At 39.8% G+C, this 8,608-nt stretch overlaps 2 long non-coding RNA genes across 2 annotated transcripts in view; one reads left to right on the plus strand and one right to left on the minus strand.

Moving 5' to 3' along the window:
* LOC110263270 overlaps positions 1–5,030 on the plus strand; it is a 21,105-nt gene extending 16,075 nt beyond the window's left edge. Inside the window, exon 2 of the long non-coding RNA XR_002348614.1 lies at positions 3,902–5,030. This is a non-coding gene — a long non-coding RNA (uncharacterized LOC110263270). The remainder of the gene's footprint in view (positions 1–3,901) is intronic.
* Positions 3,902–5,413, minus strand: LOC110263269. Its single transcript, XR_002348613.1, has 2 exons — positions 5,334–5,413; positions 3,902–4,692 (listed from the first exon to the last, which is right to left on the minus strand). It is a non-coding gene; the product is annotated as an uncharacterized LOC110263269 (long non-coding RNA).

Consider the following 8,608-nt stretch of genomic DNA (forward strand, 5'->3'; position numbering starts at 1 on the left):
TGCATGAATTTTCGAAAAATGCAAGATGAACATGCAATTGACACCAAACTTATAACATGACACATGACTCAAACAAGAAACCGAAAAATATTTTTTATTTTTATGATTTTCTAAATTTTTTTGAATTTTTCAAAAATTAATTGAAAAAGGAAAATAAGGATTCCAAAATTTTTAATATGAATTCCAGGAATCTTGCATTCTTAGTCTAAAACTTCAGTCCAGGAATTAGACATGGCTCACTAGCCAGCCAAGCTTTCAATGAAAGCTCCAGTCCAAAACACTAGACATGGCTAATGGCCAGCCAAGCTTCAGCAAAAATATGAGTGTAATTCATTCAATTTTAATCCAAAACCTCAGTCCAAAAGAATTTAGACATGGCTTTACAGCCAGCCAGGCTTTAGCATGCTTCATGAAACACTAAAATTCATTCTTAAAAATTCTGAAAAAAATATATTTTTGAAAACATTTTTTTTTAATTTTTTTTTTTCGAAAATATTTGAGAAATTTTTGAAAGATTTTTAAAAAATTTTTGAAAAAAAAAAATAAAAAGAAAATTACCTAATCTGAGCAACAAGATGAACCGTTAGTTGTCCAAACTCAAACAATCCCCGGCAACAGCGCCAAAAACTTGGTGCGCAGAAATTGTGATTACACTTTGATTATGTAAAATTCATCGCTCTTTCTTTTCCTGGCAATGGCGCCAAAAACATGATGCCAATACCATGGTTCACAACTTCGCACAACTAACCAGCAAGTGCACTGGGTCGTCCAAGTAATACCTTACGTGAGTAAGGGTCGAATCCCACGGAGATTGTTGGTATGAAGCAAGCTATGGTCACCTTGTAAATCTCAGTCAGGCGGATATAAAATAGTAATGGAGTTTTCGAAAATAATTAATAAAATAGGAATAGAAATACTTATGTAAATCATTGGTGAGAATTTCAGATAAGCGAATAGAGATGCTTTCGTTCCTCTGAACCTCTGCTTTCCTGCTATCTTCATCCAATCAGTCTTACTCCTTTCCATGGCTGGATTTATGTAATGCATCACCATTGTCAATGGCTACTTTTCATCCTCTTTGTGAAAATGGTCCGATGCGTTGTCACTGCATGGCTAATCATCTGGAGGCATCACCGTGGTCAATGGCTGCATCCCACCCTCTTGTGAAAATGGTCCAAATGCTCTGTCACAGTCTCATGAATGCCGCCATCAATCTAGCTTATACCACGAAGATTCTGATTAAGAGATCTAAGAGATACTCATTCAATCTAAGGTAGAACGGAAGTGGTTGTCAGGCACGCGTTCATAGGGAATGATGATGATTGTCACATTCATCACATTCAGATTAAAGTTCGAATGAATATCTTAGAAGCGAAATAAGATGAATTGAATAGAAAACAGTAGTACTTTGCATTAATCTTCGAGGAACAGCAGAGCTCCACACCTTAATCTATGGAGTGTAGAAACTCTACCATTAAAAATACATAAGTGAAGGGTCCAGGCATGGCCGAATGGCCAGCCCCTCTGATCTAAGAACCAGGCATCCAAAGATGTCTAATACAATAGTAAAAGGTCCTATTTATAATAAACTAGCTACTAGGGTTTATAGAAGTAAGTAATTGATGCATAAATCCACTTCCGGGGCCCACTTGGTGTGTGCTTGGGCTGAGCTTGAATTCTGCACGTGGAGAGGTCATTCTTGGAGTTGAACGCCAGCTTTTGTGCCAGTTTGGGCGTTAAACTCCACTTTGCAACTTGTTTCTGGCGCTGGACGCCAGAATTGGGCAGAGAGCTGGCGTTGAACGCCAGTTTGCGTCATCTAAACTTGGACAAAGTATGGACTATTATATATTTGTGGAAAGCCCTGGATGTCTACTTTCCAACTCAATTGGAAGCGTGCCATTTTGAGTTCTTTAGCTCCAGAAAATCCATTTTGAGTGCAGAGAGGTCAGAATCCAACAGCATCAGCAGTCCTTCTTCAACCTCTGAATCTGATTTTTGCTCAAGTCCCTCAATTTCAGCCAGAAAATACCTGAAATCACAGAAAAACACACAAACTCATAGTAAAGTCCAAAAATGTGAATTTAACATAAAAACTAATGAAAACATCCCTAAAAGTAACTAGATTCTACTAAAAACACACTAAAAACAATGCCAAAAAGCGTATGAATTATCCGCTCATCAATGCCATATTGGCTCAGAATAAAATATTGACCCAACAAGTCAATATGATTTCTCAGAGTCTGTCTGGAATACAAGCAGCAACAGGCAGTACTAAGGAAGCTTCCTTTGAAGAAGAAGCTTATGATCCTGAGAACCCAGCAATAGAAGAGGTGAATTACATGGGAGAACCCTATGAAAACACCTATAATCCTTCATAGAGAAATCATCCAAATCTCTCATGGAAGGATCAACAGAGACCTCAACAAAGTTTCAATAACAATAATGGTGGAAGAAACAGGTTTAGCAATAGCAAGCCTTTTCCATCATCTTCTCAGCAACAGACAGAGAATTCTAAGCAAAGCCACTCTTACTTACCAACCATTGTCTCTGATCTAATCAAAACCACTCAAAGTTTTATGACTGAAACAAGGTCCTCCATTAGAAATTTAGAGGCACAATTGGGTCAGCTGAGTAAGAAAATTACTGAACTCCCTCCTAGCACTCTCCCAAGCAATACAGAAGAGAATCCAAAAAGAGAGTGCAAGGCCATAACCACATCTCACATGGCCAAACATGGAGAGGAGGAAGAGGCAGTGGTTCCCACTGAGGAAGACCTCAATGGATGTCCACTGGCCTCCATGGAGTTCCTTGATGAGGAACCATGGGAATCTGAGGCTCACACTGAGACCATAGAGATTCCATTGAATTTACTTCTGCCATTCATGAGCTCTGATGAGTATTCTTCCTCTGAAGAGGATGAAGATGTTACTGAAGAGCAAGTTGCTAAATACCTTGGAGCAATCATGAAGCTAAATGCCAGGTTATTTGATAATGAGACTTGGGAGGATAAACCTCCATTGCTCATCAAAGAACTGGATAACTTGACTAGGCAGAGATTACCTCAAAAGAGACAGGACCCTGGAAAGTTCTCAATCCCTTGTACCATAGGTACCATGACCTTTGAGAAGGCTCTGTGTGACCTAGGGTCAAGTATAAACCTCATGCCTCTCTCTGTAATGGAGAAGCTAGGGATCATTGAGGTACAGGCTGCAAGAATCTCACTGGAGATGGCAGACAATTCAAAGAAACAGGCTTATGGACTTGTAGAGGATGTCTTGGTAAAGGTTGAAGACCATTACATCCCTGCTGATTTCATAGTCCTAGAGACTGGGAAGTGTATGGATGAATCCATCATCCTTGGCAAACCCTTCCTAGCCACAGCAAAAGCTGTGATTGATGTTGATAGAGGAGAATTGATCATTCAAGTAAATGAAGACTCCCTTGTGTTTAAAGCTCAAGGATATTCCTCTGTCGCCATGGAGAGGAAGCATGAAGAGCTTCTCTCAATACAGAGTCAAACAGAGCCCCCACAGTCAAACTCTAAGTTTGGTGTTGGGATGCCACAACCAAACTTTAGGTTTGGTGTTGAACCCCCACATTCAAACTCTAAGTTTGGGGTTGGGAGGTTCCAACATTGCTCTGAATATCTGTGAGGCTCCATGAGAGCCACTGTCAAGCTATTGACATTAAAGAAGCGCTTGTTGGGAGGCAACCCAATTTTTACTTATCTATGTTAAATTTCTATTTTCTATTATTATTTTATGTTTTATGTAGGTTGATGATCATGTGAAGTCACAAAAATAATTGAAAAAGCAAAAATAAAGTGTAAAACAGAATGAAAAACAGAACACCCTGGAGGAGATAGTTACTGGTGTTTAAACGCCAGTAAAGGTAGCAGCAAGGTTCAGAAAACCGGACCGGTCATCAAACCGCTCTAGTCATTGGTTCACTGGTTCATTGGTCCAACCGGTCCAACCAATGGTTCAACCGAAAAAATTGTTTTAGAATAGAATAATAAATAAATTATAAATAAACATCCTAAAATATAACTCAACCTATTTTTTGTCTCATAACAACTATGTCATTCAGCCAAGAATATATCTTTCATCTCTTTCCTAATGTAAAGAATTAAAAAAGATCAAACAAATTGAACAAACCTTGTAATACTAATGGTGAATCCATCTCCTTAATATAGGAATTAATCACATAAATACATTAATATTACAAAATATACTAATATACTTGACAAATAGGTAAGACATGATATAACAGTGCCTTTCGATCGATTTTAGAATACGTCAAGCAACATGTAGAGATGAATTAATAGCATAAAAATAGATAAGAAGACAACACTGAAGGTTCAAATAATCATTGAATATAATGCAAAGCTGCTTATTCATTGAGATCTCACATGATACAAACAACTTTCATGACTTAAGTTTGCACATTTTCAATAAACAATTGTAACCAATGTTATTTTTTATTTTACTATGATATGTACAAATCACTTATAGCACAAAAGAATTAGTAAAGAATTAAAAAAATAAATAAATTCACTATTTATATTGAATTAGCTAGAGGCAGATGCATGTTTACCAAGTGATGCAGGATTGTTTATCATTCCACTGGTAATTGAATATGTGCCTCCGAAGGAGAACTTAAATTCAGGGAACTTTGATGAGTTCAAATCTAGCAGCATATAATACAATCCATAGTTGAAGAGTTTAGCAATGAAAATGTACAAAATTTCAATAAACATTATCACAAATTTCAGATTCAAAACACAAATCAATAATCAAGTAATCAGAGATATTCAAAATCACAAATCACTACTTCAGACTTCAGAGACATTCAAATTCAATAATCCAAGTACTTCAGAGACATTCAAATTCTGCCTACAGCATTCAACAATATACAAATTTCCACCATTAGCAACAAAGTTTTTAACCCAATTTTAACAAGCTCAGCACAATGATTAACAACAAAAAAAAGCCCTAAATGAGGTAATGAGCACAAAATCAAGAAACTTTGACAAAATTTAACAACAGATAAAAAAAGCCAAGAACAAGCCAGTAACAGTTTATTAGTACCAATTTAGCATCAATCAATAAGTCAGTAACAGAGTTAATTAATCGAGAATAGGCTAGAACAAGCTAGAGTAGTGAGCAAAGCCAATCAACCAAGAACAAGCACTAAGCACTGACAGAGCATCCAATTAACTCAAGCACAAAGTAAAAAAACAAAATAGCAACACATCACTTAATCAATAATCAGCAACAAATGAAAAATAAAACACCAATAGTGAGTATTAAAAAACGACGATCACTAACCATCAAAGAACAAGCATGAAGAGGGTTTGGTTTCTGAACAGACAATAAAAAAACACGAAGAACAAGCACTAGCAGTGAACATTGACATTCGACGGATGACGGAGAGCGGTTGAGCGCGACGGACGACGGAGAGCGGTTGAGCGCAACGGACGACGGCGAACAGGCGACTGATGAGAGCGAACAGGGGATGGAGAGCGAATAGGTGACTGATGAGAGCGAACAGGGGATGGTGAGAGAGAAGTAACGAACGCCGATAGCATGAAGACGGAAGTTCTTGAGTGTGACGGATGCGGCAGCAGCAGTCTCTCACTCCGCCAGACGGCGACAAGATTGGTTGAGGCTAGGGTTTGCTTTCTTTGGTGGAGGCTAGGGCATTTTGCTTATGACTAAGGAAGGAGTTGGACTGTTAGAGAAGGGAGCCAAACGCGTGAAATCCCTTTTTTCCTTTCAACAAAGGAAACGGCGTCGTTTCTTGTAAACCGGCCGGGTCCCGGTCCGGTTTGACCGGCCAGTTCTTGGCCGGTTCAGCGGTTTGTGTTCGGTTTCTAAAATAACGGTTTCTACTAGTAAACCGAACCGTCTAAGCTACTGTTCGCGGTTAGACCAGTTCGACCGACTGGTCCGGTCCGGTTTTCAGAACCTTGGGTAGCAGAATGGGCGTTAAACGCCCAGTCTGGCACCATTCTGGGCGTTTAACACCAGAAAAGGGCACCAGACTGGCGTTTAACGCCAAGAATGGGCAAGAAGCTGGCGTTAAACGCCAGAAATGGGCAGCAGCCTGGCGTTTAATGCCAGGATTGGCAGAAAGGGGCGTTTTGCACGCCACTTGGTGCAGGGATGAGATATCCTTGACACCTCAGGATCTGTGGGCCCCACAGGATTCCCACCTACCCCACCACTCTCCCTCTTCTTCACCCATTCACCAATCACCTCAACACATCCATCCTTCATAAAACCCCACCTACCTCACCATTCAAATTCAAACCACTTTCCCTCCCAAACCCACCCTCTATGGCCAAACCATACACACCCCTCTCACCCTATATAAACCCATCTTCACTCCTTCATTTTCACAAATACCACTTCTCCTCCTTGGCCAAAACACAAAGCCCACTCCATCTCCTCTATTTCTTCTTCTTCTACTCTCTTCTTTCTTCTTTTGCTCGAGGACGAGCAACCTTCTAAGTTTGGTGTGGTAAAAGCTAAAGCTTTTTGTTTTTCCATAACCATTTATGGCACCAAAGGCCGGAGAAACCTCTAGAAAGAGGAAAAGGAAGGCAAAAGCTTCCACCTCCGAGTCATGGGAGATGGAGAGATTCCTCTCAAGGGTGCATTAAGACCACTTCTATGAAGTTGTGGCCAAGAAGAAAGTGATCCCCGATGTCCCTTTCAAACTCAAAAAGAATGAGTATCCGGAGATCCGACATGAGATCCGAAGAAGAGGTTGGGAAGTTCTCAACAACCCCATTCAACAAGTCAGAATCTTAATGGTTCAAGAGTTCTATGCCAATGCATGGATCACCAAGAACCATGATCAAAGTGTGAACCCGGACCCCAAGAATTGGCTTACAATAGTCCGAGGGAAATACTTGGATTTTAGTCCAGAAAATGTAAGGTTGGCATTCAACTTACCCATGATGCAAGGAGATGCACACCCCTACACTAGAAGGGTCAACTTTGATCAAAGGTTGGACCAAGTCCTCATGGACATATGTGAAGAGGGCGCTCAATGGAAGAGAGATTCAAGAGGGAAGCTGTTTCAACTAAGAAGGCATGACCTCAAGCCCGTGGCTAGGGGATGGTTGAAGTTCATCCAACACTCAATCATTCCCACTAGCAACCGGTCCGAAGCTACTATAGACCGGGCTATCATGATACATAGCATCATGATTGGAGAGGAAGTGGAAGTTCATGAGGTTATATCCCAAGAACTCTACAAGGTGGCGGACAAGTCCTCTACTGTGGCAAGGTTAGCCTTCCCTCATCTCATTTGTCACCTCTGCAATTCAGCTGGAATTGACATAGAGGAAGACATCCTCATTGATGAGGACAAGCCCATCACTAAGAAAAGGATGGAGCAAACAAGAGATCCCACTCATGGACAAGAGCATGAGGAATTTCCTCATCATGAAATCCCTGAAATGCCGCAAGGGATGCATTTTCCTCCACAAAACCATTGGGAGCAAATCAACACCTCCCTAGGAGAATTACGTTCCAACATGGGACAACTAAGGGTGGAGCACCAAGAGCATTCCATCCTCCGCCATGAAATTAGAGAAGATCAAAGAACCATGAGAGAGGAGCAACAAAGGCAAGGAAAAGACATTGAGGAGCTCAAGCACTCCATAAGATCTTCAAGAGGAAGAACAAGCCGCCATCATTAAGGTGGACCCATTCTTTAATTTCCTTGTTCCTTATTTTCCTATTTTTCGAATTTCTATGCTTATGTTTATCTATGTTTGTGTCTTTATTACATGATCATTAGTGTCTTAGTGTCTATGCCTTAAAGTTATGAATGTCCTATGAATCCATCACCTTTCTTAAATAAAGAGTGTTTTAATTGAAAAAGAAAAAGAAGTGCATGAATTTTGAATTTTAAAACAGTTTAATTATTTTGATGTGGTGGCAATACTATTGTTTTTCTGAATGAATGCTTGAACGGTGCATATTTTTGAATTTGATTGTTTATGAATGTTAAAATTGTTAGCTCTTGAAAGAATGAAAGGAAAAGGAGAAATGTTATCTGATGATCTGAAAAATCATAAAATTGATTCTTGAAGCAAGAAAAAGCAGTGAAAAGCTTGCAAAAAAAAGAGAGAAAAGAGAAAAGCAAGCAGAAAAAGCCAATACCCCTTTAAACCAAAAGGCAAGGGTGATAAAAAGGATCCAAAGCTTTGAGCATCAGTGGATAGGAGGGCCCACAGGAATAAAATCCTGGCCTAAGCGGCTAAACCAAGCTGTCTCTAACCATGTGCTTGTGGCGTGAAGGTGTCAAGTGAAAACTTGAGACTGAGCGGTTAAAGTCGAGGTCCAAAAGCAAAAAGAGTGTGCTTAAGAACACTGGACACCTCTAATTGGGGACTCTAGCAAAGCTGAGTCACAAGCTGAAAAGGTTCACCCAGTTATATGTCTGTGGCATTTACGTATCCGGTGGTAATACTGGAAAATAAAGTGCTTAGGGCCACGACCAAGACTCATAAAGTAGCTGTGTTCAAGAATTAACATACTTCACTAGGAGAAACAATAACACTATCTGGATTCTGAGTTCCTATAGA

The sequence above is a fragment of the Arachis ipaensis genome, chromosome B06, assembly GCF_000816755.2.
Source record: "Arachis ipaensis cultivar K30076 chromosome B06, Araip1.1, whole genome shotgun sequence".
Taxonomy (NCBI): Eukaryota; Viridiplantae; Streptophyta; class Magnoliopsida; order Fabales; family Fabaceae; genus Arachis; species Arachis ipaensis.